This window comes from Eretmochelys imbricata, chromosome 14 (assembly GCF_965152235.1).
Source record: "Eretmochelys imbricata isolate rEreImb1 chromosome 14, rEreImb1.hap1, whole genome shotgun sequence".
NCBI classification, from domain to species: Eukaryota; Metazoa; Chordata; order Testudines; family Cheloniidae; genus Eretmochelys; species Eretmochelys imbricata.
Genome location: NC_135585.1, coordinates 33,177,607 through 33,205,369, shown reverse-complemented (window position 1 = coordinate 33,205,369; position 27,763 = coordinate 33,177,607). Strand labels below are relative to the sequence as shown.

Below are 27,763 nucleotides of genomic sequence, written 5' to 3'. Positions count from 1 at the left end.
CCAAGATCATTACATACCTCATGGGAACAGCCCTGGGGGCTGGTCAGCACCGGGAGGGGACAGTCTCTGCCCTGGGTGTCACTGTCAGGGACAGAGATTCCCTACAGCCTGAGCTGGGACCGGGCAGATTATTAGGGAAGCAGCATTTTTACCCCCAGCATTGAGACCAGGACAGAAATAAGGGTGGAGTGCCCCGGAGAAGGTGCCAGTGAAAGTGAAGAGATGGGACCTGTCAGTCACATTGTAAAATGAGACCTCACCCGCCTCATAGTCGAGGAAAATCCCCACTCGGCTGGGCCTGATGCTCACGGGGAGGGAAGTTCGGGGGGAGGTGAGGACCTTGTATTCCCCATCCCACAGCCACATGGCCCAGTATCCATTCTCAGTTGTGAGTATGATCCACCCCTTCCTGCTCACAGATTCTCTACAAACCCCCAGCATCCAGTCAGTCATGTCTCCCACCTCCACCTCCCAATAACATCTCCCGCCCGTGAACCCCTCAGCACCCAGTACACAGTGACAACAATCAAATCTCTCAGGATTGTCTGGTAGATCCTGTTGTGTGTCTCCGTGTCTCACATGTTTCCGATCCTCAGACAGGAGAAGGTTGGGATGAGCCGTGTCTGGATCCAGAGTCACGTCCACTGGGGAGAGAGTCACAGAGTCAGTGCTGGGGGCAGGGGTTGGTCACTGGCAACAAAGGGAAATCAACCTGTGTCCCCATTAATCGCTGTGCCTGCGGGTTGTTGCCATTAAGGGGCATCAGGACTCTGTTTGCCCATGAGAGTACTTGAGGGGAATGAGAGAAGGGACAGGGGTGGGGGTGGGAAGTCGTCAATGGAGGTGTGGGAGGGGAGGGGTCAGCGAGATGGGGAGGGGACAGGCTGGTGCTGGGAGAAGAAAGGGCCAAGGGGAGGGGCAGAGGGGAGAAAGGGGGGGCAGGCACAAGGGCATTGGGGGGCAAGAGAAGGAGCAGGCACCAGGAGGACAGAGGAGGGGGGTGAAGGGAAGGGCAGGTTCCAGGGGACTGTAAGGTGAGCACCAGGGAGGACAGTCCCTAGAGTCACAGGGAAGCAAGGGAAGGGGTGAGAAGAGATGTGTGAAGGAATGCAGGGGCTCTAACAGGCAGGGGAAATGAGGAGAGGGGTGGGCTCTAGGGGGACAGAGGGAAGTCAAGGAGAGAGACAAGTGCCAGTGGGTGGGGAATGAGGAGTGAAGTAGGTGCTAGGAGCATGAGGGGGAAGAGAATGAGCAAGCACCAGGGAGGCAGAGTGAGGCAGGAACCCAGGGCATAGGGGGTGGCTAGGGCATGGTTTGTCACTGGAGGGCAAAGCAGGGTGAGGAGAGGGGCAGGTGTCAAGAGGGACAGGTATCAAGGGGACAGAGTGGGGTGATGGGAGGAATTGGTGCCAGGTGGCTAAGGGAGAAGAGTAGGGGCAGACACTAGGGGATAGAGGGTGGGTGAAGGGATGGGGCTGGTGCCTAGGGGGAGAGAGGGGAGGGGTGGGCACCAGGGGCCAAAGGGGAGCAAGAGAAGTGGCAGGCAGTGGGACACAGAGGGCGGGAGAGGGAAGGGGGTTGCACCAGGAGACACAAGGGGTGAACAGAGGGGCATGTGCCAGGGGACTAGAGGGGCGCAAGGGAAGGGGCATAGATGACCAGGGGACAAAGGGGGTAAGGCATGCATCAGAGGGGCATGGGGGAGAGTGGGCAGGGGTGGGCACCAAGAGGGAGATGTGGGAGGGAAGGGGGAGATCCCAGGGGGCAACAAGGGAGCGAGAGAATTGGCAGCCATTAAGAGAAGGATGGTAGTGGTGGATACCACAGGCACATAGTGGGGGCTGGCAAGGGAAGGAGTAGGCACTCCCTCCTAGAGCCCGCAACCTAACCTCTCTACCCCAGGTCAGAATGCCCTCCCATACCCAAACTCCCTCCCAGAGCCCACATCCTGAGCCCCCACCAACACCCCACCACCCTGCCCCAGCCATAAGCACCCTCCTGCACCCAAACTCCCTCCCGGAACCTGCACCCCAAACCCCCTCCCATGATCCAAACCCCTGCCCCAGGCTCAGCTCGGAGTCCCCTCTCACACTCCCAACCCTACGGTGCCACTGTTTGCTATCACTTATAATAACTTAAAATCTTTCTTTCCGTAGTTTATAAACCTGCTTTATGTTTTCTCTTAACCAGTGCATTTTGAGTGAAGCGTTGGGAACAGGTCGGTGTCATCCCCACACACACTGGCCAGGCAGCCCTGCCCCAGAGGGCGCAGCTGGGACTCTCCATGCCGGCTGGCTCCACAGGCACCACCTTCCAACCAGGAAAAGCCCACAGCCAGCTCCTCCCATCACCCGGCCCAGCCCCTCCCCCAGGACACAGTCGGGGTGTCTGGGCTGAGCTCACTTGGCAGGGGGCAGGGCAGTGGAGGAATGGGCAGTAGGGGATGCTTGGAGGTTTAAGTGGTTACTGGGGGGAACAGGGACTGTTGCTAATGAGGCAGTGGGGAGGGGAGGGGAGAGGGCATTTCCCAACTTGCTGTCCCCTCCATCTGGGATAAGCTGCACTGGGTGCCAGTCCCAGTTCACAGCTTCACAGAGCATCTGCACTAGGGGTTTGCATTGGGGCATCTACATGGCTGAGACACCACTGTGCCAGGGGCTGTAACCCCTCCCATCACTGGGGTTATGGATCAGTAATTACAGGGGCATTGGAGCAGGGGAGCTGGACTCTGAGACTCCCAGGCAGGTCCCAATCCACTGGACTGGAGAACCATTTTCACTCTGACACTCTGGCCCAGTGCCTAAGGCTGTATTTACACACATGGGGACCTCTTCAGCAGGAGAGATTGAGGAAGCCCCACATCAGACACCCCAGAGCCCAGTGGTTCGAGCCCTCACCTGAGGGGGGAGACCCACATTCCAATTCCTTCCCCACATTACATGGGGGGATTGAACCGGGGGCTCGCAGATGAGGGCCCAGCCACGGGGTTACAGGCTAGAAGGGGAGCATTGGCACCTTTTTCTGTTCATTTAAACTATTCAGCAAACTCCACATGGATTTGGGAATAGTTTCAAACAACTGGAAATATAATTTTTCAGCCACTAAACTCTGGAGACCCTTTGGGTTTGTCTACAAAGCCCCTGGCAACGAGTCTCTGAGCCAGGTCAACATATTGAGTGGCTCCTGCTACAGCACTAAAAATAGCCATGTAGATGTTTGGGTTCAGGCTGGATTTTGGGCTCTGAAGCCCAGGAAGCAGGGAGGTCCTTCAAATCCCAGGCTACTGCCTGAGACACAGCACCTACACAGCTGTTTTTAATGAAGAAGTGCAAACCCCACGAGCCCATGTCTGTCACCCCGGCTCTGAGACTCGCTGCCATGGGCATGTTTAAACATGATACTTTTCCCAAAGCCAAACACTCAATTTTCTCTGTGGACCCAGCCAGAATGGCCTGAAAAGTCCAGAGCTTTCTTCCCAGGATGGAGAGCACTAAAGAGACATTGCAGGAGGGAAGTTGTTTAATGTCACAGGCAGAGGGGGGATGATCAGGGTTAACATGGCAAGCGTTGTCACAGGGGGGGCCCTGAGTAAACGCTAGCCTCATATGCTGATAATGCTTTTGTAGGTAGTGGAAAGAATGTAGGGAAGAGTTAAAGGTAAAAATGCTGACTGAAAGGTTCCTTTGCAGGGTGCAAAAGCCGGGAAGGGGGAGGAAAGAGGAAAAGAACGGGTTAACTTGATGTTCCAGCAAAACCCGAAGATAAGAAGCTGACTCCAGCCCAAGGCCAGCTGTTACCTGCTAAGATAGAAGGGGGGAAGTTCAACCCCCCTGACCAGCTGTGAGAAAGGAGAGTTGTTGAAAGAAATGCAGGGGCCACGAAAAGGAGCAAGATGGCGAAGACCAGCAAGGAACAAACAGAACTGTCTCACAGCCTTGAAACCGGTGTGTTTTGGGAAAGCTGAAGAAGCCACGGAAGGCCAGTTTGGACTGCTACACAGAGTATCAGGAACAAAAATCTCTGAAAAAGATGCCCCCAAGAGACCCCAGGACTTAAAACCCTCCCAGGAGCTAAGGCAAATCGGAGATCAACAGCAGACCCTGGGCGACCCGTGCACGGGATAAGAACTCCCATCCACCCCTCCCACTCTTCTGCTTACGTTACACTCAGGCTTCGGTGTGAGTATGAAAGTGGGCTAGGGTTTGGGGAACTAATGCTTTCTTCCTTCCTCTGAGTGATGTGGGGAACCCCCCCCCCCCCCCCGCCCAGCACTTTCTGCTGTTATTTTATTATTTTATCAATGAAGCTTTAAAACTCTATGTGCTCCGTCATCTTCCTCCCAACGATCCTGTGGCCTCAGCCTGATCACCTGATGCCTCAGGCAGATTGGTAACAGAAATCTGTCACAGCGCCTCCCAGCCTTAGCCCTGGAGTCACAACCAGACTCCATAATAACAACCGCCCTTGCCCTCCCCTGGAATCTAGACACACCGGCTTTGCCACCAGAGTGTGTGAGTCCCCTCCATGGAGATCTCTGGCCCATGGCACTGACACGGTGCCCAGTTACTCTTCAGGGCTCGTGTGCTCCTCAAACAGCTGCTCCAGGCTGGGGCTGCACAGACACTCCCCACGTAGTTTACAGGCTCCGCAAGCCCTGACAGAAAGAGGTTTTTCTAGGACCCTGAGCTCTGACAGTATTTCTGCTCCTGGCCCTGCCATGGTGACAGGCTGCACCTGCTGTGAGAGCCTGGTCTGCCCCTCACAGAGCATGCGGGGACATTATCTGTGTCCATGTCTCCTTCAATCCATTCCTGGGATGGGGAACAGCAGCCGCTGGGCTCCTCCCTTCACCCCCCAGGGCAGAGAAGCGAGAGCCTTCAGCCTCCTGGGCAGTGGGGCCTCCCAGAACCGATTCCTGGGCCAACATGAAAGTGTCTCCACCCAAAGAGCTCTGCACATCTGGCAAATACCCAGATGTGCCCCTGAGATGAGGGGTCAGGGCTGGTACTCACCCCTTCCCACCCTAGGAGGAGAGGGGGCCTTGGAGCTGCCATGCTGCTCTCAGCCTGGGTGAAGCCAGCTTGACAGGTGATAGAGCCAGTGCCCTGAGCTGTCAGAGCCGTCACTGACAGGGCAGGAGCAGTGTGGGATAGCACTGGGGGCTCTGTGCACTTCTGGGGCTGTTATGCCAGCAACCCCAGTGCAGACTGGCTCGGTGCAGGGCCTTACAGCAATCAGCATTGCTCTAGTCCAGTCTGAGCCACACAGTGGCTGTGACATCACTGTGCTGCTGGGAGCTTGTGTGTGTGGGCGTGAGGGGTGGGACAGGCTGGATTTCCCTGCTGCAGACAAACAGGGTGACGTGGCCAGAGTACCTGCAGAGCCTGCTCCACTTGTGAGCGCCCCAGGGACTGGCCATATGAGAAATGTGCACTGAATTAATTTAATCACTTTGAAAACCAATGTAATGATCCTGGAGCAAACCCTGCTGTGACTCTCTGAGCTCTATGTGGACGGGGATGATCTGGTTTAACTGTATGTGCGTCAGGAACTGTCCTGAACTGAGTGAAGCTCAGTCACTCCCAGAGCAAAATCTGAGTGTCATGGGGTCTGGCTCTTTGACAGGTGCCTGTGAGGGAGAACAAGCCAACCCAGACCCACTTGGGAGTAACTAAATCCCTGTTTGACTGGTTGGCAGCTCTCCTAGAGCTCTGCTGAAGGGGTTCCTCTTGAGAGGAAGCTGCTGGTGAAAGGGGTTCCCAGGAGAGCTCACCAGACCAAGGGGCCTGGGTGCTTCTGGACAGAGGGGCTCCCCTAAGGGAGAGGAGCTTCCAGGGATCACAACGACAGCCACAGTAGCAGCAGCAGGACAGAAGCCTTGGGAGTTGCTCCTGGCTAGAGACAGTGGCTGCAGGCAGGAGTGGTGGAAGCACCCTAAAAGTTGGGTGCCACAGATGGCTGAAACGCAGGCCTGCCTTTACTGCACACCGCCCCCTGAGGCACCACCCCCACACCACCCCTTCCCCCAAGACCCCACTCTCTGCTCCCTCCTCTCTGCTCCCTCCCCTCATCTCTCAACCTTACAGGTGGTAAAACGTGGGGGGATCACCCCTTGGCCCCCCCCCATTCCAGTACCCCTGGCTGCAGATGAGGCTGCAGGGTATAAAGATACAGTCTGACCTGACCCCAGTTCTGGGAAGAAGGGTTGAGGGCTCCTGATTCCATGAGGGAGTTGGAACCAAGCCCAGCTCCGGGAAGGAGGTCTGAGGACTCCTGACTTGAGGAGAGTGAGGAGTTTGAATGAGAGCCAGGGACTGGAGCAGAGAGAAGGAAAAGTTTTTATTTGGGGGTTTACTTGGACTCAGAGTGGACCCCAGCAGGAGACTTTTGTCTCAGACCTTTTAGACTACATTGAGTAATTTGAGTGCTAAAAAGAGTTATCTTAGGCAGCGACACCCTTATAGGGACACCCTGAGCCAGCTGATGGGGGTGCTGAAAGGCACTATCTTATAAGAACATGGTATCAGGAGTGAAATCCAAGATCCCATCCCACCAAGGAGGGATGGCAGAGCAGCCTGGTGCAGACCTTTTCCATGATGGTGGTGGAACATTCATTCTCTGAAGCTGGTGTTTGGAGGCCCAGCAACAACCATGGAAGTTCCAACTCCTAGTTTTGGAAGTGCCCCGACAGACAGTGATGCATCAAGGAGATCCAGTGACTTGAAAGAGTCGGCCACCACAGACAATGACAGAAAAGAAGGCATAGGACTGGTCTAATGCTGTGACCATGGGCAAGATGGGAATACAAGATGGGGCTACCCCCCAAGAACAAGGACGGTGAGACTAGCCAGGTTTCTAGAACACTCAGAGAACAGGGAAGTTCCAGGTTATTAAAGATACTATTCCGTGGGGATGTCAGGCCCAGGCTACAGTTGAAGCAGAGGACTGTGGGAATCTCATTTTGGGCCAGGAAGAGTGACCCTCCAGTGTTAATTTCTTTCAAGTGTGGGGAAAGGGAGCACATAAAAAGATGCTGCTCTACGAGAATGTTGGATTTTGGACAAAGGGATGTCACTATGGGGCAGTAAGAGTTTCTAGTAGTGGGCAAAATGGACAGCTAAGAAAGCAAGCCCTGGGGTATAAGCTTCAGGGGGTGAGGCCAGCCGTAGATTTCACACATCCCTCTGCGTACTGGGGATGCCTTAATCTCGCACTCAGAGTCAAAACATCGGAATTTATGGAGCTTGAGTAGGTTCCTCCAGCAGGCTGAAAGAACTCCATTAGAAAACCGTCCAACCAGCAGCTTGAGTGCACAGCAGGATCTCTGAGACACAGGAGCCGCAAGAAAAGCTACATGTGATTTAAGCATTCTGGTTGTCCTGAGAGATGTGTGCAACACGAGTTCTGACAGGGCTATGGAACAGGTCTGTAATTTGCAGGCCCAGGTGTGTTTTTTTTACTGGAGCTGGTCAAGCAACAGGAGCAAGTCCAGTGATCGGAAGACAGGCAGAAGGAGCTACTCACGGATCAGGAGAGAAGCCACCTAGCTGTGACTAAGGATAGCAAACAAGTCAAGGCATTCAGAAAGGAGTTTGGTAGAAGAAATTCTACTTTAGCTTCCAAGAAGCTCAGCAATTGAAGATAAGGCTGAGGCCTTGCAGGAGCAAGAGGAGATGCACTCCCCAAGGGACTGAATCTCAGCCCAAGCCATCCAGCAGAGCAGGAGTTGGCCTGTCTCAGCACTGGAAGGCAACCGGCAAACAGCAGTGTTTGTTGCAGAAGGAGCTGGCTAAGCCCCAGAACCAGCTTATGATCAAGTGTGGAATGAAGCCCAACTCTGAAATGAATATGAAGTAGGAGAGTGCAGAGGCTGTGGTGACAGCCTTGTGGAAAGAGCTGAAATTATGCCAGAGAGAGGAGAGGTGGCTTCTCCAGAAAATGGATCAGCTGGGCAGTGAAGTATACCAGTCAGCTGGAGACAAAAACAATGCTGTGGTGGGTGTAGAGGTACTGGACTGTTGGATGGAAGATGAGCTGTCTGAGGTGGAGATTCCTCCTGCTGAAGGGAAAAGCCACCATGTCAATGACAGAAAAACAGGAGGAAGCCGAAATAAGAAGGGAAGAGACAGGGGACCTCTCCCCTCGAGAGGCCTGAACAAGCAACACAAAGCCCCAACCACAGCTGGGCTAAAAAGAAATCCATCCTAAAGGAAATGCTTCCCCCCGCCACCCCCCAGGAGAGGAGCAGAAAGGTGATTCTCCAGCTGATAAAATTGCACACAGTCATGTGGGTAGAAGAGGATCTGAAATGGGCTCCCAGAGCTCCTTTGCTGTAGGCTACAGGAAAAAAATATGTGTCCAGCAGTAATTAGAGACACTAACAAGGAGCTAGTCTGAATGGAAGATGACCTTGACTCCAAAAGGTGCATGTGTGAGTGTATCCTGGGGGCTGCTGTTGGAGAGACCGTGAGGCTGCCTGATACTGGCTACCAATTGTAATGGAATGCTAAATTGTATTATATTGTTCAGCTGCTAAGTGGCCCTGTGTGTAACTTTTGTCAGCTATACCTTGTAGTGCATTAAAGGATCTTATACTGAAGACATCTGGAGTGTATCTGAATCAGAAGGAAGTTCTGTAGCCAGCCCATATTTGGTACAGAAGCATGACATGGTGTCAGAAATAAATTAGTACAAGAGGACAGCAGAAACAGAAGGAACAAAGCAACAGGGGTGTCAGAGAGATGGAAAAAAGCAACAAAGGTTGAAGGATCTCATCAACATGACACTTTTCAATGCCCCAGAGAACTTGAGCTTTGACAAATCTTCACAGTGGACAGAGTAGAAGTGTATTTTTCAAGATTTCTCATTGCAAACGAGCTCCACAAGGGAACTGGAGATATACAGATATCTTCTTTAATTTATACTGTGGGGAAGTAGGCAAAGCATATCTTTAAATACTTTGACTTTCTCACGTCACAAAGAGAAATATGCTTTAAGAAAGAGCTTGTTTCAAGAACCGCGGGAAATGTTGAATGTTTTATTAGAGTTCTGCATGCATTGGTTGAAAACTGTAATTTTGAAACTGCAAAACATGAAAATGTCACAGACAGGCTGGTTATTGGGTTAACAGATAAAAAAACTTTCACAACAGCTACAATTGAAGAGAGATTTAACTCTAGCCACAGCTATATAGAAAGCAAAACTGTCTGAACAGCAGAACAAAGGAAGGAGCAACTTGAAAAACCTGAAACTAGCTGAGAAGGTGTAAACAGATACTTGAGTGCTAAAAGTCATTATTATAAAACCCCTGAGGCAAGGAGAGAGAACTTTCAGTTAAGGGGGACCTAACAGCCTAGCAGCAGGGCAGAACAGAGCAGAGAGACCTCCTGCTCCTCCTCCAGCTCAGAGAGCTCGGCTGGCCTTGGCTTCAGGGCTGCTGCCATGCCAGGCTGCCAGTCACAATGTGGTCCTCTCCATTTGTCCCCATGCACAACACTAATCAATTCTCCTCCCCAGCCACATGTAAAGGAAACCCATCCCAGTAGCTCTCACTTACCAGTGAATCTCTCCAGCATTTCCCTCATGTCAAGGTGAACTTTATACATGTTCTTCAGAACAGGAGAAACAGCTCCTGGTTGCTGGAGTGTCACATTCTCACTCCTGTGAAGAAAACGTCTCATCATCACTCGGCTGCTCTGCACCCACATCGCTCAAGTGAATAGAAGGAGAAATGGAAATGGGAACAGACCTGATCAATGCACTTTTCATATCCTGAGAGGAAACAGAGAGACAGGGAGCTGGGTTAACACCACGTGCAAAAATACTGAGTGACTTTCCATTCTCTATCAGATTTAATGCACAACTTTTAGCACATCAGGGCCAGCCCCTTCTGTGCAGGACATTCAACAGTGATCACTGATTTCAGGTGCCCCATCTCCCTGGCTCTGACTCTCAGAGGAGCTGAGTGTCATGTGACAATGGCACAGACTGGGAGAATGCAATGCTCTGAACAAGGAGCGTTGTTAGAATAAAGACAGCAGGGTCATCCTTAACACTCCTCTGTCCAGCTTCCTGCTACAGATCTAAGGAGACAGTGCACATAGGGTGACCAGATGACCCGATTTTATAGGGACAGTCCCGATTTTTGGGTCTTTTTCTTACATAGGCTCCTATTACCCCCCACCCCGTCCCGATTTTTCACATTTGTTGTCTGGTCACCCTAAGTGCACAGATCCTCACTCTGAGCAGCTGCAGCTCCCATTGCTTCAGCTGGCGTGTGGGTGCTCAGCACTTCCCAATACTGTATCAGGCCCCAGATGTCTCAGGCTGGCACTCAGAGATGGAGGCTCCCAGCATCAATGGTCAGTGATGAGAGTCTCGGCCCTTTCATTTCATTAATTTGAGAGTCCACTTTGGCTCGTGGTTCCCCCTCTGGGCCCTCCCTCATCACCCCATGGGTCAGAGTCCCTACTCATCACCACATGGGGCCAGGTTTCAGCAGTCAAAGCAGGAACCATGTCAGCCTCTTGCTCCTTCTGTTCCGCCCATTAGACAGGCAAAGGCCCTGCTGTGTCTGCATTTCCCTGTAACAGAGACTGCATGTGTCGGTGCTGATAGGGCCTCATACCTGGGCTTCTGTTTGTGTCGGGAAACTGTCAGACCAGGCACTGGAAATAGGATTTGTCAATAATTCCTGGGATCTAGTCACTGACCAGAGTGTTTAATGCTGCAGGGAGGGATGGAGAGGTTGTTAACAGTCTCACTTTCAACAGCTCAACGGCTGGTTGCTGACACTTCTCCTCCAGCTCTGTGATGAGATTGATCAAAGCGGCACTCTGCTCCGCAGAAACAGCTGCTCCTCCTCACTCAGAAACTGGTGCAGTTTCTTAAATTCACGTGTGATTGACCATCTCCAATTCTCCACGTCGTCCTTTCGTAAAAAATGGAGAAGGAACAAACCCCAGGAGCCAGAGATAGGCACACACTGTGCTGAGTCTGCCTCATGGATCAGGGAACAGGGCTGCTAGTCATGGGCTGCAGGGATCACAAACCACATGATTTTTTTGAGTAATGCATTATGGGAAGGAACTGAAAAATGTCCTTCTGAGCCTGAGAAAACAAACCGGTTACACCGCAACCACTGCCCCGTATCACCACCCCCCATTCCTCCCGTGCTCTGTGGGGGCTCTGAGGGGCAGGATGAGAGGACTGTGTCCCTCTCCTGAAGATCATGGCGCCCTCGACAGATTGGAGGCAGGCAAGGGCAGCCTCTTGGTGACCACCTGACCACTGAACCTGGGGTGGGAGCATCTGCCCACTCCCTTAAACCAGTGACCTCCCAGCAGACCCTTATGGTAAGGGGCAGCTTGTACCTGGGAATTCAGTGGGGAGCCAGACCAGTGGAGGGGAGTAACTTGCACACAGAGGTCAGTGGTACAAGGCTGGGGTGATAGGGGCCAGCACATGGAGGCAGTGGTATGTGTGGGGGGATGGGTTCAGCAATTGGAGACAGTGGTACATGGACAGGCTAGGGACCAGTACATGGAGTGGGTGGCACATGGAGGCAGTCGTGCATGGGTAATGGGAGGCAGAAAATGGGGCAGCCCTTTACATATATAAGGAGCAGGAGCTCTATCTGCTACACAGGCTGAGGGACCAGGCTGTCAATCAGTAAATGTTGTAGCTTTGATTGGCTGCCCTTCACTATTAGGCAGACAATCAGATGGGATTTTCCCACAAACTAAAGATGTTCCCTGCCCACCTGTTAGAAGATCTGCAAACCCACAGAGCTGGCAGCTACAGGTGCATGGTTCAGTGCATGAGGAGTGTGTGCAGGGCTGATGGGGGAGAGAAGGTGCCATAATTGTACTTTGGCCCCAGCTCAGGCCCAGCTCAGCCCCAAACTGTTGATAATTAGAATGAAATGGGGGTGAAAAAGAAGGGGTGTGGCCCCTGCAAATATGATATACCTGGGCCCCAAATTTTTCTAGACAGGCCTGATTGTGTGTGTGCGTGTGTGTTTACAAAGCAGTTGGTGTGTGGATGCAGGATGAATTGGGGTGGGTGCAGTGTGAGCTGTGTCTGGGCACAGTGTGTGCAGTAACTGTAGGTAGGTGCGGAGGTCAGGGTGCAGTGACAGTGAGTGTGGAATGAGTGCGGGTTGGGTGTATGAAACAAATGCAGAAGTGAGTGTGAGTGGGATAAATGGGAAATATATGTATGAAAATTAATGCAAATATATGCAAATGAAACCGACTGGTGTCCGGTGTGTGAATGTTGGGAAGCTGGCTGGCTGCGCTCAGCCCTGTAGTCATAGTTGTAGGAGGCACCAGCTGAGGATTAATGAGTCAAGTGGCCCCACAAGGGCAGCAAAGGCTGGTAGAGGACAAGGCCTGACTCTGTCTGACCGGCTGAGCGAATCCCAGGGTTGCCCAGCTCTGCTTGCTTGGGGAAAAACATCCACAGGCCAGCTTGAGCCCTTTGCCCTGCTTGTGCCTCTGCAGAGAGTGCCCCAGGGATCTGCATTCCAGAGAGCTGTTTGTGTCTGCAGTTACTCAGGCCATTTCTGCACTACAAAATTATGTTAACCTAAGTTATGTTGGCATACACCCACCACAGTAATTACATTGCTTTTGTGTGTCCACATTTTGCTCATTGTGTTGGTGCTACATGTCCTCACCAGAAGTGCTTGTATTGATTGTACTATCACCGTGGTGCATTATGGGATGGCTCCTGAAAGCCAGGAATAGTTGACGTAGGCAAAGCAGTGTCTATATTGACTTTGCATCTACCTAACTACATTGACCTGGACTCTAAACCACTGGTGGAGGTGAAGTTATTAAGTTGGCATAGACGGGCAGCTACATTGGTGGGAGCTGAATATAAGTTAGTCACTTCCATATTTCAGTTGACATAAGCTGCCTTGTGTTGACCTAACTCGGTAGCATAGACCAGACCTCAGTGTGATGTACATGTGTAAGCAGGGTGTGAATGAGCTTTCCCCTGACATCTAGTGAGGAGCTGGGGGGGGAAATCTTTTAAATCTGTTATAGAATGTCCAGGGAGATTGAAGTGTTCTCCTACTGGCTTTTGTATGTTACCATTCCTGATGTCTGATTTGTGTCCATTTATTCTTTTACGTAGAGACTGTCCAGTTTGGCCAATGTACATGGCAGAGGGGCATTGCTGGCACATGATGGCATATATCAGCCACCGGATTCCTCAGATAAGAAAGGGCTTTTAAGATTGTTTCCTAAAGTTAAATGATCTATTACAAGCTTGGCGAATTGCAAGAAGTAAGTAACCTAAATGATAGAAAGTAATTGTAGATTTTTTCTACAATTGTTTCAATTTTTGTATTCAAGTGCTAGTAACAAAGTTACTAATATCTTTCTTTGAGAAAATAACTGATTTTTTAGACAAAAGAAATGCAGTAGATCTAATCTACCTGGATGTCAGTAAGGCATCTGATACAGTTCCATATGATAAATTATTAGTTAAACTGGAGAAGATGGGGATTAATATGAGAACTAAAAGGTGGATAAAGGGGAGACTGCAACAGGTCATACTGAAAGGTGAACTGTCACGTTGGAGGGAGCTAACTAGTGGAGTTCCTCAGGTATCAGTCCTGTGACCAATCTTATTTAAGATTTTTATTACTGGCACAAAAAGTGGGAGTGTGCTAATAAAATTTGCAGATGACACAAAGTTGGGAGGTATTGCCAATATGGAGGAAGACGTGAATATCACACAAGAAGATCTGGATGACCTTGTAAACTGGAGTAATGGAAATGGGATGGAATTTAATAGTATAAAGTGCAAGGTCATGCATTTAGGGACTAACAGCAAAAAGTTTTGCTATAAGCTCGGGACTAATCAGTTGAAAGTGACAGAGGAGGAGAAAGACCTGGGTGTATTGATTGATCACAGGATGACTATGATGCAGGCGTGAAAAAGGCTAACGCAGTGCTGGGGAGCATCAGGTGAGGTATTTCCAGTAGAGACAGGGAAATATTAGTATCTTTATGTAACCCTTCTGCCCGTCAGAGTTGGCAGCAGCAAGGGCCAGGTTCAATATCTAGGGGATCCATTCCAATAACACAAAGCAAACTGGCTCGAGCCCCCACCCAGTGACCTGGGACAAATATATACCACCCCCGTTGGGCACCTCCCAGAGGCAATACTTCCCCTCTCGCAAGCACCTAGTCTGAGTGTAGCAAAAAGCCTTTTAATAACAGAGAGAAACAATGTGGCATTATGTTGGGGAAACACCACCAACAGGATTCATAACACAACCCATGAGCAAAAAAACCCACCCCAAGCAAATTGGGTCATGCCCTTTCCCTTTGGTTCTTGAGTCCAGCAACCCCCCAAATCACCCAAAGTCCCAAAAGTCCAATGACCCAAAAGTCTCTGTCCCTGGTCAGGGCAGCCCCAGAGTTCAAAAGTTTATCTGCAGAGCTTTACCTCCCAACCTGGGTGGAGATGGGGGTGGGGGAAAAGGCAGCTTACATGATCTGAAGCTGACCACCCCACAGCTCCATAGGCCTCCGCTCCGCTCTGCTCCACCAGCCGCCCCACGAACTTCTTCGCTCAGCTCTGCTCCGCAGCCCACCAGCAGCTCCCGCCATCCCACGAACTGCCCCACTCCATGTCCCACCAGCAGCCCCCGCCGTCCCATGAACTGCTCCACCAGCCTGTCCACAAGGCACTCCAGCCATCCCGCAAACTTCTCCACAATAGATCTTCAGGCTCCCCCACTACTTAACACAACGCTTAGTGATTTCAACTCTTAGTCAGTTCAGCTCTTTGGTGAATTCAGCTTGTAGTAGAGGAGCCTCAGTGTTGGTGCACTGTTAGCCCAAAGTGAGCTCAGCAGCATGTAACTAGACTCCTAATGAAATCAAAAATAGCTCTGACATTCTACAGTGGAGAGAGGAGGAAGTGCAACTAGCATGTAAGGCCCTCACCAAGGGACCCATACCACCAAGTATTAATACTCATCCCCAACCTCTCTCAATTCACAGAGTTTTGGAACCCTTGACCCTTGCCTAGCGAGTGCTACTTAGTTGATGGTGAGTCCCTCCATCATAACAAAAGGCCAAGTACAGTTCCAAGCACAGTTCCCATAATCAGGGTAATAACAATTTATTCTTCCTGCCCCAATAACAGAGACACTGGGGATCCCACAGCAGCCAAAGTGACCATTTGGGCAGCTATGGCCTCATTCTACGCGGGGTGGGTGTGCCTATGCAAATGAGATTGGCCCCTGAAGTTCTTTTCCACAACTTGCCACAGCTCACCACCAGATGTCAGGGTGAGCTCCACCCTGACACTGCTTACATCTGTACAAGGCCCTGGTGAGACAGACAGCTGCAGCGGCACAGGAGCTAGCAAACAGAGCTGTAAACAGGGGAGTTTGAGTGGGAGTTCTGTTGGAGGAGAAGGTATTTGTGTGTGCTTGGTTTTGTATTGGTAGTATTTGTATGTGTAGAGGTTTGTAGGGGCTTTGTGCTGGGAGAGAAGCTGAGCCCTGATTAGGGGGCGGGGCTTCACTGACTAGGGGTCCTATAAAGGTAGCAGCCAGTCAGGCAGCGGCACAGACAGCTGCAGCGGCACAGGAGCTAGCAAACAGAGCTGTAAACAGGGGAGTTTGAGTGGGAGTTCTGTTGGAGGAGAAGGTATTTGTGTGTGCTTGGTTTTGTATTGGTAGTATTTGTATGTGTAGAGGTTTGTAGGGGCTTTGTGCTGGGAGAGAAGCTGAGCCCTGATTAGGGGGCGGGGCTTCACTGACTAGGGGTCCTATAAAGGTAGCAGCCAGTCAGGCAGCGGCACAGACAGCTGCAGCGGCACAGGAGCTAGCAAACAGAGCTGTAAACAGGGGAGTTTGAGTGGGAGTTCTGTTGGAGGAGAAGGTATTTGTGTGTGCTTGGTTTTGTATTGGTAGTATTTGTATGTGTAGAGGTTTGTAGGGGCTTTGTGCTGGGAGAGAAGCTGAGCCCTGATTAGGGGGCGGGGCTTCACTGACTAGGGGTCCTATAAAGGTAGCAGCCAGTCAGGCAGCGGCACAGACAGCTGCAGCGGCACAGGAGCTAGCAAACAGAGCTGTAAACAGGGGAGTTTGAGTGGGAGTTCTGTTGGAGGAGAAGGTATTTGTGTGTGCTTGGTTTTGTATTGGTAGTATTTGTATGTGTAGAGGTTTGTAGGGGCTTTGTGCTGGGAGAGAAGCTGAGCCCTGATTAGGGGGCGGGGCTTCACTGACTAGGGGTCCTATAAAGGTAGCAGCCAGTCAGGCAGCGGCACAGACAGCTGCAGCGGCACAGGAGCTAGCAAACAGAGCTGTAAACAGGGGAGTTTGAGTGGGAGTTCTGTTGGAGGAGAAGGTATTTGTGTGTGCTTGGTTTTGTATTGGTAGTATTTGTATGTGTAGAGGTTTGTAGGGGCTTTGTGCTGGGAGAGAAGCTGAGCCCTGATTAGGGGGCGGGGCTTCACTGACTAGGGGTCCTATAAAGGTAGCAGCCAGTCAGGCAGCGGCACAGACAGCTGCAGCGGCACAGGAGCTAGCAAACAGAGCTGTAAACAGGGGAGTTTGAGTGGGAGTTCTGTTGGAGGAGAAGGTATTTGTGTGTGCTTGGTTTTGTATTGGTAGTATTTGTATGTGTAGAGGTTTGTAGGGGCTTTGTGCTGGGAGAGAAGCTGAGCCCTGATTAGGGGGCGGGGCTTCACTGACTAGGGGTCCTATAAAGGTAGCAGCCAGTCAGGCAGCGGCACAGACAGCTGCAGCGGCACAGGAGCTAGCAAACAGAGCTGTAAACAGGGGAGTTTGAGTGGGAGTTCTGTTGGAGGAGAAGGTATTTGTGTGTGCTTGGTTTTGTATTGGTAGTATTTGTATGTGTAGAGGTTTGTAGGGGCTTTGTGCTGGGAGAGAAGCTGAGCCCTGATTAGGGGGCGGGGCTTCACTGACTAGGGGTCCTATAAAGGTAGCAGCCAGTCAGGCAGCGGCACAGACAGCTGCAGCGGCACAGGAGCTAGCAAACAGAGCTGTAAACAGGGGAGTTTGAGTGGGAGTTCTGTTGGAGGAGAAGGTATTTGTGTGTGCTTGGTTTTGTATTGGTAGTATTTGTATGTGTAGAGGTTTGTAGGGGCTTTGTGCTGGGAGAGAAGCTGAGCCCTGATTAGGGGGCGGGGCTTCACTGACTAGGGGTCCTATAAAGGTAGCAGCCAGTCAGGCAGCGGCACAGACAGCTGCAGCGGCACAGGAGCTAGCAAACAGAGCTGTAAACAGGGGAGTTTGAGTGGGAGTTCTGTTGGAGGAGAAGGTATTTGTGTGTGCTTGGTTTTGTATTGGTAGTATTTGTATGTGTAGAGGTTTGTAGGGGCTTTGTGCTGGGAGAGAAGCTGAGCCCTGATTAGGGGGCGGGGCTTCACTGACTAGGGGTCCTATAAAGGTAGCAGCCAGTCAGGCAGCGGCACAGACAGCTGCAGCGGCGCAGGAGCCAGCAAACAGAGCTGTAAACAGGGGAGTTTGAGTGGGAGTTTGAAAGGGGAGTTTGTCTTGCGGTGCTTGTGTTGGGTTTGGTTTTGCTGTGGGTGGTGGTGTTTTGGTGTGGTTTGTGTTTCCCAGAGTAACAGGATTTAGGTGGGAAGGATATGACAGATACAGAGGTGGCAGTGGGAGTGACCTATGTAGCAGAAGACACAATGAAGATGACTGGATGTGGAAGCTGTGGTATGTACATGATCCTGGAGGGGGCACCTGGTAAGAGTTTTGTCTGCATGAAGTGCCGTCTGATAGAGCTGATGGAGGAAAAGATCCGAGGTTTGGAGATGCAGGTGGAAAGTCTGGTAGAGTTTAGGAAGGGGTTTGAGCAGATTATGGAGCAAAGACATGAGGTATCTGAAGGGAAAAGCTCAGACTTGCAGATGGAAGCAGGACTAGGGAATTCTGAGGGGAGACTGGGTGAGGAAAGTGGTCAGTGGAAGCATGTGACTAAAAGAACTAGGCAGAGGAAAAGACGGGCTAGTGAAGGAGAAATAGAGCTTAAGAATAGGTTTGCAGAGTTGGAAAATGAGGAAGGGGCTCAGCAGGTAGTCACTGAAGGTGACAGGGCAAGGAAGAAGAGAAGAGAGGTTAGTCCTATAGGAAAAGGGGAAGAGTTAATGGAGATTACACCAAATATGAGCCCCAGGAGGATACAGGATGGGTTAAAAAGGATTACAAGGGAGAATGGGAATGGAAAGAACTTGCAGCCAGAGGGAACAGGGGATAGACTGGAGAATAGTACAGTCACTAGGAAAAGGCAGGTCTATGTGATTGGGGACTCTTTACTGAGAAGAATAGATAGGCCTGTAACCAGAGCTGATCCAGAAAATAGGAGGGTGTGCTGTCTTCCGGGTGCTAAGATACGGGATGTAGACCTGAGGTTGAAAAGGATTCTAAAGGGAGCGGGAAAGAATCCCCTAATTATCCTTCATGTGGGAACAAATGATACGGCTAGATTCTCGCTGGATAGTATTAAGGGAGACTATGCTAGGCTGGGGAGGACGCTTAAGGAAATTGAGGCTCAGGTGATCTTTAGTGGGATTCTGCCTGTTCCTAGAGAAGGGCAACAAAGGTGTGACAAGATTATGACTATCAATAGATGGCTTAGGCAGTGGTGCTATAAGGAGGGCTTTGGGATGTATGGCCATTGGGAGGCATTCATGGATAGAGGACAGTTCTCTCGGGATGGACTTCATCTGAGTAGGGAAGGAAATAGACTTCTAGGATGGAGGCTGGCACAACTGATTAAGAGAGCTTTAAACTAGGAATTTGGGGGAGATGGTTGGGAGATGTCCAGGTAATCTCCACGCCAGAATTAAGCATAGAGTGGAAAGAAAATGAAGTAAGAGTGGATACAGCTGTAGGTAGGAGGAAGGGCAGTGTAGATACAAGTCTAATAGGTTATACTGGTAGTAAAATAACCGTGCCTAATAGGGTACAGAATGTGAGTGAGGCTAAACAGCAAAAATTAAGATGTTTGTACACTAATGCAAGGAGCCTAGGTAACAAAATGGAGGAACTAGAGTTACTGGTGCAGGAAGTGAAACCAGATATTATAGGTATAACAGAGACCTGGTGGAATAGTAGTCATGACTGGGCTACAGGTATTGAAGGGTATGTGCTGTTTAGGAAAGACCGAAATAAAGGTAAAGGTGGTGGAGTAGCACTGTATATCAATGATGAGATAGAATGTAAAGAAATAAGAAGCGATGAAATGGATATGACTGAGTCTGTCTGGGCAAAAATTAAATTGGGGAAGAAAACTATTAGAGCCTCCCCTGGGATAGTGCTTGGGGTGTGCTATAGACCGCCGGGATCTAATTTGGATATGGATAGAGCCCTTTTTAATGTTTTTAATAAAGTAAATACTAATGGAAACTGTGTGATCATGGGAGACTTTAACTTCCCAGATATAGACTGGAGGACGAGTGCTAGTAATAATAATAGGGCTCAGATTTTCCTAGATGCGATAGCTGATGGATTCCTTCAGCAAGTAGTTGCCGAACCGACTAGAGGGGATGCTATTTTAGATTTGGTCTTGGTGAGTAATGAGGACCTCATAGAGGAAATGGTTGTAGGGGATAATCTTGGCTCAAGTGATCATGAGCTAATTCAGTTCAAACTGAATGGAAGGATTAACAAAAATAAATCTGCAACTAAGGTTTTTGATTTCAAAAGGGCTGACTTTCAAAAATTAAGGAAATTAGTTAGGGAAGTGGATTGGACTGAAGAATTTATGGGTTTAAAGGTAGAGGAGGCCTGGGATTATTTTAAATTAAAGCTGCAGAAGCTATCGGAAGCCTGCATCCCAAGAAAGGGGAAAAAATTCATAGGCAGGAGTTGTAGACCAAGCTGGATGAGCAAGCATCTTAGAGAGGTAATTAAGAAAAAGCAGAAAGCATATAGGGAGTGGAAGAAGGGAGGGATCAGTAAGGCAAGCTACCTTATTGAGGTCAGAATATGTAGGGATAAAGTGAGACAGGCTAAAAGTCAAGTAGAGTTGGACCTTGCAAAGGGAATTAAAACCAATAGTAAAAGGTTCTATAGTCATATAAATAGGAAGAAAACAAAGAAAGAAGAAGTGGGACCGCTAAAAACTGAGGATGGAGTGGAGGTCAAGGATAATCTAGGCATGGCCCAATATCTAAACAAATACTTTGCCTCAGTCTTTAATAAGACTAAAGAGGATCTTAGGGATAATGGTAGCATGATAAATGGGAATGAGGATATGGAGGTAGACATCACCATATCTGAGGTAGAAGCGAAACTCAAACAGCTTAATGGGACTAAATCGGGGGGCCCAGATAATCTTCATCCAAGAATATTAAAAGAATTGGCACAAGAAATTGCAAGCCCATTAGCAAGAATTTTTAATGAATCTGTAAACTCAGGGGTTGTACCGTATGATTGGAGGATTGCTAACATAGTTCCTATTTTTAAGAAAGGGAAAAAAAGTGATCCAAGTAATTATAGGCCTGTTAGTTTGACATCTGTAGTATGCAAGGTCTTGGAAAAAATTTTGAAGGAGAAGGTAGTTAAGGACATTGAAGTCAATGGTAAATGGGACAAAATACAACATGGTTTTACAAAAGGTAGATCGTGCCAAACCAACCTGATCTCCTTCTTTGAGAAAGTAACAGATTTTTTAGATAAAGGAAACGCAGTGGATCTAATTTACTTAGATTTTAGTAAGGCGTTTGATACGGTGCCACATGGGGAATTATTAGTTAAATTGGATAAGATGGGCATCAATAGGAATATTGAAAGGTGGATAGGGAATTGGTTAAAGGGGAGACTACAACGGGTCCTACTGAAAGGTGAACTGTCAAGTTGGAGGGAGGTTACCAGTGGAGTTCCTCAGGGATCGGTTTTGGGACCAATCTTATTTAATCTTTTTATTACTGACCTGGGCACAAAAAGTGGGAGTGTGCTACTAAAGTTTGCAGATGATACAAAGCTGGGAGGTATTGCTAATTTAGAGAAGGACAGGGATACCCTACAGGAGGATCTGGATGACCTTGTAAACTGGAGTAATAGGAATAGGATGAAATTTAATAGTGAGAAGTGTAAGGTCATGCATTTAGGGATTAATAACAAGAATTTTAGTTATAAGCTAGGGATGCATCAACTAGAAGTAACAGAGGAGGAAAAGGACCTTGGAGTATTGGTTGATCATAGGATGACTATGAGCTGCCAATGTGATATGGCTGTGAAAAAAGCTAATGTCGTCTTGGGATGCATCAGGAGAGGTATTTCCAGTAGGGATAAGGAGGTTTTAGTACCGTTATATAAGGCACTGGTGAGACCTCACCTGGAGTACTGTGTGCAGTTCTGGTCTCCCATGTTTAAGAAGGATGAATTCAAACTGGAACAGGTACAGAGAAGGGCTACTAGGATGATCCGAGGAATGGAAAACTTGTCTTATGAAAGGAGACTCAGGGAGCTTGGCTTGTTTAGCCTAACTAAAAGAAGGCTGAGGGGAGATATGATTGCCCTCTATAAATATATCAGAGGGATAAATACCAGAGAGGGAGAGGAATTATTTAAACTGAGTATCCAATGTGGACACAAGAACAAATGGATATAAACTGGCCACTAGGAAATTTAGATTAGAAATTAGACGAAGGTTTCTAACCATCAGAGGAGTGAAGTTTTGGAATAGCCTTCCGAGGGAAGTAGTGGGGGCAAAAGATCTATCTTGCTTTAAGATTAAACTCGATAAGTTTATGGAGGAGATGGTATGATGGGATAACATGGTTTTGGTAATTAAATATTCACGGTAAATAGGCCCAATGGCCTGTGATGGGTTTTAGATGGGGTAAGATCCAAGTTACCTGGGAAAGAATTTTCTGTAGTATCTGGCTGATGAATCTTGCCCATATGCTCAGGGTTTAGCTGATCGCCATATTTGGGGTCGGGAAGGAATTTTCCTCCAGGGCAGATTGGAAGAGGCCCTGGAGGTTTTTCGCCTTCCTCTGTAGCATGGGGCACGGGTCACTTGCTGGAGGATTCTCTGCTCCTTGAGGTCTTTAAACTACAATTTGAGGACTTCAATAGCACAGATACAGGTGTGAGGTTTTTTTGTAGGAGTGGTGGGTGAAATTCTGTGGCCTGCGTTGTGCAGGAGGTCAGACTAGATGATCATAATGGTCCCTTCTGACCTAAATATCTATGAATCTATGAATCTATGAGACATCATCTGAAGTACTGTGAGCAATTTTGGTCTCCCATGTTCAAGAAAGATGAATTCAAACTGGAATAGGTGCAGAGAAGGGCTACTGGGATGATCTCAGAAATGAAAAAACTACCTTATGAGAGGAGACTCAAGGAGCTTGCCTTTTTTAGTCTAACCAAAGAAGGCTGAGGGGAGCTATGATTGCTCTCTATAAATACATCAGAGGGACAAATACCAGGGAGGGAGAGGAGGTATTTAAGTTAAGCACCAATGTGGACCCCAGAACAAATGAATATAAACTGGCCATCAAGAAATTTAGGCTTGAAATTAGGCCAAGATTTCTAACCGTCAGAGGAGTGAAGTTCTGGAGCAGCTTCCAAAGGTGAGCAGTGGGGACAAATATCTAACTGGCTTCAAGACTGAGCCTGATAAGTTTATAGAGGGGGTGATATGACAGGACTGCCTCAGTGGCGTGTGGCCTGTTGGTGACTGCCTGTAGCAAAAATCCCCAATGGCTGGAGACGGGACACTAGATGGGGAGGGTTCTGAGTTACTACAGAGAATTCTTTCCCAGGTATCTTCCTGGTGGGTCTTGCCCACATGCTCTGGGTTTAACTGATCATCATATTTGGGGGCAGGAAGGAAGTTTCCCCCAGGTTAGATTGGCAGAGACTGTGGGAGTTTTTCACTTTCTCATGCAGCATGAGCATGGGTCACTTGTAGATTTAAACTAGTATAAATGGTAAATTCTCTGAACTTGAAGTCTTTAAATCATGATTTGAGGCCTTCAGTAACTCCATCAGTGGTTAGGGGTCTATTACAGGAGTGGGTGGGTTAGGTTCTGTGGCCTGCAAGATGCAGGAGGTCAGACTAGATGATCACGATTGTCCCTTCTGACTTCAGTAAGCGTATCTGAGTAACAATATAGCTCACACTTTTAAATCTCACCAGTGTCCCTTAAGTGACTTACCACAAGATGTCAGAACATGTCAGTATTAGAGCTGAGTTGGTCTAATATTTACTTAATTTTCTTTCTTGATATAGGAATCAGATACAATGGTCCTGTCAGATTATTTCTAAGTTATTATCTGCAAAATAACCCCTAGAATTTTCAGTTGCCTAAGTAGCCTCTGGAATAATGGTTAAAGTTGCCATTCCCTCCTCCCCCCGTCTGAAAGGACACCCTGTAGGCAGGCATGAAATTTGCCCCCATCCCCTGCCCATGTGGTTCCATTGGTCTGACTGGAGCAGCTCCCCTCCCCCCCCCATATAGAAGTCGAACTACACCTATGAAAAGAAGAAAGGGTGGGGACAGGTGTTTCTGTGTGGGATCTGCCTCTGGGTCCTAAGATCTATTTATTACTTCTTCTCTGCACTGTTTAAAGATAGAGATCATTATACTCAGTTGAAAATCTTTTGTTTTGTTAAGTGATCCCTAGAAATGAAATCCCTGATATTTAATCAGATCTAAGTGTTAAGACTTAGACTGGCTATGGAGCAGTGTTTCAGTGAAAGATACTACCTAGCCTGCATTAGCAGTGAGGTTCCACTAACTGCTGACATCACTGAGAGCTGGGTTAAGAAGTGGGATTTCCAGATGTAGTATTGCAAAGGTTGCAGTAGAGAAGCAGGGGCCAACAGCAGTGGTACAGTGGCCAATGATGCGGAGTGAACAACAACAACTGTGAAGCAGTTGCCACAGTGGCATCAGCGACTGAGGCATTGGTTAATGGACTTCTTCCTCCCTGCAGGGTGGGAGGTGAACACATGTGACCACACCTCTGGACTCTGGATCTTCACTGACCAAAAACAGCAGCTGTGAGCGGGGTGCAGTGGAGGGAGGGGCAGTGACATGTTAAAGGAACATTTGTTTGTCAGACTTTCACACCACAAGGTGAGAAACTGAGGCAAAGGACACTGCCCAATGCACTCTGGGATGAGTGTTTTGCTCTTTGTCACATGCTTTTGCATTGTAGTTGTGGTGTTTTTCCAAATTAATGTTGGATTCCTTTCCTCTTTTTATTAAAAGTTTTCTTTGCCATACCCAGACTCAGTGCTTGTGAGAGGGGAAGGGTTGCCTCCAAGGAGCACTGGGGGTGGTGTTTAATTTTCCCAGATTACTGGGAGTGGGGTGTCAATCCAGGTCTGTTTTGTATTCTTAAGAGGAACCTCTAGGTATTGAACCTGATCCTTGTTGCTGCCGACTCCAATTGGCTTCACCTGGGTGCAATGGGGCAATGGGATCACATGCAAACATTGCACCCACTGCTATAAATGTGACCCATCTCCCTCCTGCCTCCAGAGAGCCCTGGGGTGAGTCTGTGCCACTGCCCACAGACCAGGAACTGCCCTTCTGCCCAGGACTGCTGCACTGGGATCCCCACCAGAAATGTTTCCTGTTCCTGGCACCATGGCACCACCCCCAGGCAAACAGTCAGAACTGCAGCCTGCAGCTCTACAGCCCTGCATTCATAGAATCATATCATAGAATATCAGGGTTGGAAGGGACCTCAGGAGGTCATCTAGTCCAACCCCCTGCTCAAAGCAGGACCAATCCCCAATTAAATCATCCCAGCCAGGGCTTTGTCAAGCCTTTGTCAAGCCCCTTCCCTGATTCCTGGGAATGCGGCAGGGGGAAAGGCTCTGGGAAGGATAAACCCAGACACCCACCTGCCACTCTGTGGTTTTCTTCTCCTCTTTGGACGCCAATGCCAGGCACTCCTCTAACTGCTTCCTCAGAGGACCCAGGGCTCCCTGGAGTTTCACCTGCAGGGGCACCCTGTGTGATAAACAGCCATTAATCTGCATATCCAATGAGTGGAGACTGTAGAAGGCAGGGCTGGATGAAGCAGAAGTCCTATAGGCCCATGGCTAGGCCATAGCTACTGGAGTCATGTGATTACATCAGGTTCTTGGTTTCCATTAAAAACAGGATGTTTCAAATCCTCAACATTACAAAGAAAATATTGAAAACATGCCCCGAGTGTGACAGATACAGTGATACCTGCCTGAGTCTGCAGAGAGCCTGAACCAAGCACCCTGAGAGGGGACTGCCCCATTCATCTCTGTGCGGAATTGATGCAACGCCTCATTGATCTGGGCGCCCTGCCAATCCCCACCCCAAGCAGGGGGCTCTGTGTCTGGCAAGAGAGAAGCAGCTCAGATGTCCTGCCCCCCTTCCCATCAGAGATACCCTGGCTGATGGAGTGGGGGGAAGGGATCTCTCCCATTGGTCCTGTAGGGAGAAGGGATCCTCTGACCCTTGTCTTCCCAGTGGGAGGGAGAACTCCAGACATTCAACCTGTCTGTCCAAAGAGGTTTGCAGGCCCCAACCCCCAGCAGACAGCCCTGGGTGGGTGCCCCCTTCCACAGTCACTGCCAATGGGGCAGGGTCACAGCAGGGCCCAGTGCCAGGGTGTGGAGCCTGGGCCCTGGGTGGCCTCAGTCCTGCCCTGTGTGAAACGCACATTTCACTAACAAAGCCCTGGGTGGAGGCAGCAGGGTCAGCACTGCAGGGCCTGGGCCATCATCTGGCTGAGACGCTGATCCTGGGAGAGACTCTTCTCCACTCAGCTGCCGCACTCAGAGCTGTCTCAGGAATGCAGGAGTTAAGCTGAAGTTTCTGGACACTGAGCCCAGCCCCTGCCAAGAAGCCTCTTGCACTCACCAGGGCAGGAAAGGACTCGAGAGGGGGTGGATCTGTGTGTTTGTGGAGCAGCACCAAGGAGACATCTGGGGCCCAGGATCTGGCCCCTTCTCTGTGCTCCTTCCCCTGCCTCATTTCTCAGGTGTCCCTTGTTTGGGGGATGTCACTCATCTCAAGGCAGCTCCCCACGTCCCACACTGAAACCCCTCCCTTGCCTGCTCCCAAAAGCTCCACGTCCCTTCCTTTGGGCCCCTCCTCAAAGAGCCCTTTTCACAGAGCCCCACAGCACACACACTCCACCTGTGCTGGATAAAGCTGCAGTGGGTTGAGCCTGGGCATCCACAGGAAACTCCTGTGAAATGGAGAATCCAAGGTGCCTCCTTCCTGATACTGCAAAGGGGCAAATAAACCCCAACCTCACAGTCTGAGCCAACCTCTCGGGCCTCACCTGCACACTGAAGTGGGAAGGGCAGAAGCCCTGAAATGCTCCACTCCGGTGCCCTATGGTAGCTGCGGTCACCTCGCACTGGATGCCCTGCCTGGCAGAGAGACAGAGGTGGCCGACTACACTCTTCTCTGCACAGCTGGCAGCTGGACCCTTCACTATCCAACCTGGTAGTGCCTGGATCCATGGATCCACCTCCCTTAAGCCATGTGAGTGTTTCAGTGAAGGAAGATTATATTTCCACTCAGACCCCACCAGCTGGCTCTGGGGAGAAATATAATGGGGCCTTTATGGGGTTCCTTCCACAAGAGCAGCAGTGATTCCTACCTTGTAATCCAGGGCAGCCTCCTGTATGGGGAGCACTGCATGAGCTCGGTGAGCCCGGGACTCTCTGCAAACCACACAGTTGGCTTCTCAGTCCTCCTCACAGAAGAGATGGAGCTTCTCCTGGTGTCTCTCACACAGATTTTTCTTCTGCTCTTTCCATGGCTGTAACCTCAGTTTTTTGATGTTCTCTACAATATCAGCCAGCTGTGTGTTGGGCCGGAGTTTCTGTTTCTGGAAGGGAGCTCGTCACTGGGGACAGGGGAACTTTGTGTCTGATTCAGGCTCCCCGTGCTCACTGTACTGGGTGATGCAGACTCGGCAGAAGTTGTGTCCACATTCTATGGTCACCAGCTCTGTCAGATACTCCAGGCAGATGGAGCAAGTGGCTTCTTCTAATGTGTTCCTTAGGGGAGCTGCTGAGGCCATGGCTGTCTGTGTCTTGTTGACAGACTATCCCCTTGCTGTCTGGATCAGCTCTTCACATTCCCAGAATGAGATAAGAGGAGGCAAACGGGGGATGGGGGGAGGGAGGATGTAACAGAGAAGGGAAAAGTGAAATGGGGTGAGATGGAGGGAAGAGAACAGGTGAGAAAATATTATTGACCTTCCGTAGGTTACTGGAAGAATATGGACATGGATTTCAGAGCACTTGGCTTGTTAAAATCAGCTTTTTATTGAAAGGAGGGCTATAACTGAGGAACTCTTTGACCAAATTACTCCAAGTTGCATCACTAATACCCCTGGCCCTATATGGCACAACAATATTTAAAGTAACCTGAGTCTACAGGGGGATCTTAGAGCACTTTGAAATATCGTCTCTTAAAGAAAAACTGCCACTGCAGCAAATCTTCCAACAGACACTCATTTCCTGAAGCACACAGAGTAATAACATGCACAGCAGAGGCAGTCTTAGAATTTGTCAACAAAAGGACTTAAAGTTACAGTCTCTGGGTAATAGCTCTGGTCTAATGCCTACAGCACGTTGCCTTGAGCTACCCAGTGACTCTGATATCAGCTGTGCTTCTGCACACTCTTGTCTGCCACAGAGCAGCAGCCCTGTAACCCACATCCCTGCAGCCCGTCACCCAAGCTTGAGCCAGCTACTAGAGCTAACTTTAACCCCTAGTA

The 27,763-nt window shown here is 49.6% G+C and overlaps 1 pseudogene; it reads right to left on the bottom strand.

The window, feature by feature from the left end:
- Positions 1 to 84: 84 nt before the first annotated feature.
- On the bottom strand, positions 85 to 27,061 carry LOC144274353 (E3 ubiquitin-protein ligase TRIM39-like; annotated as a pseudogene).
- Positions 27,062 to 27,763: the final 702 nt, after the last annotated feature.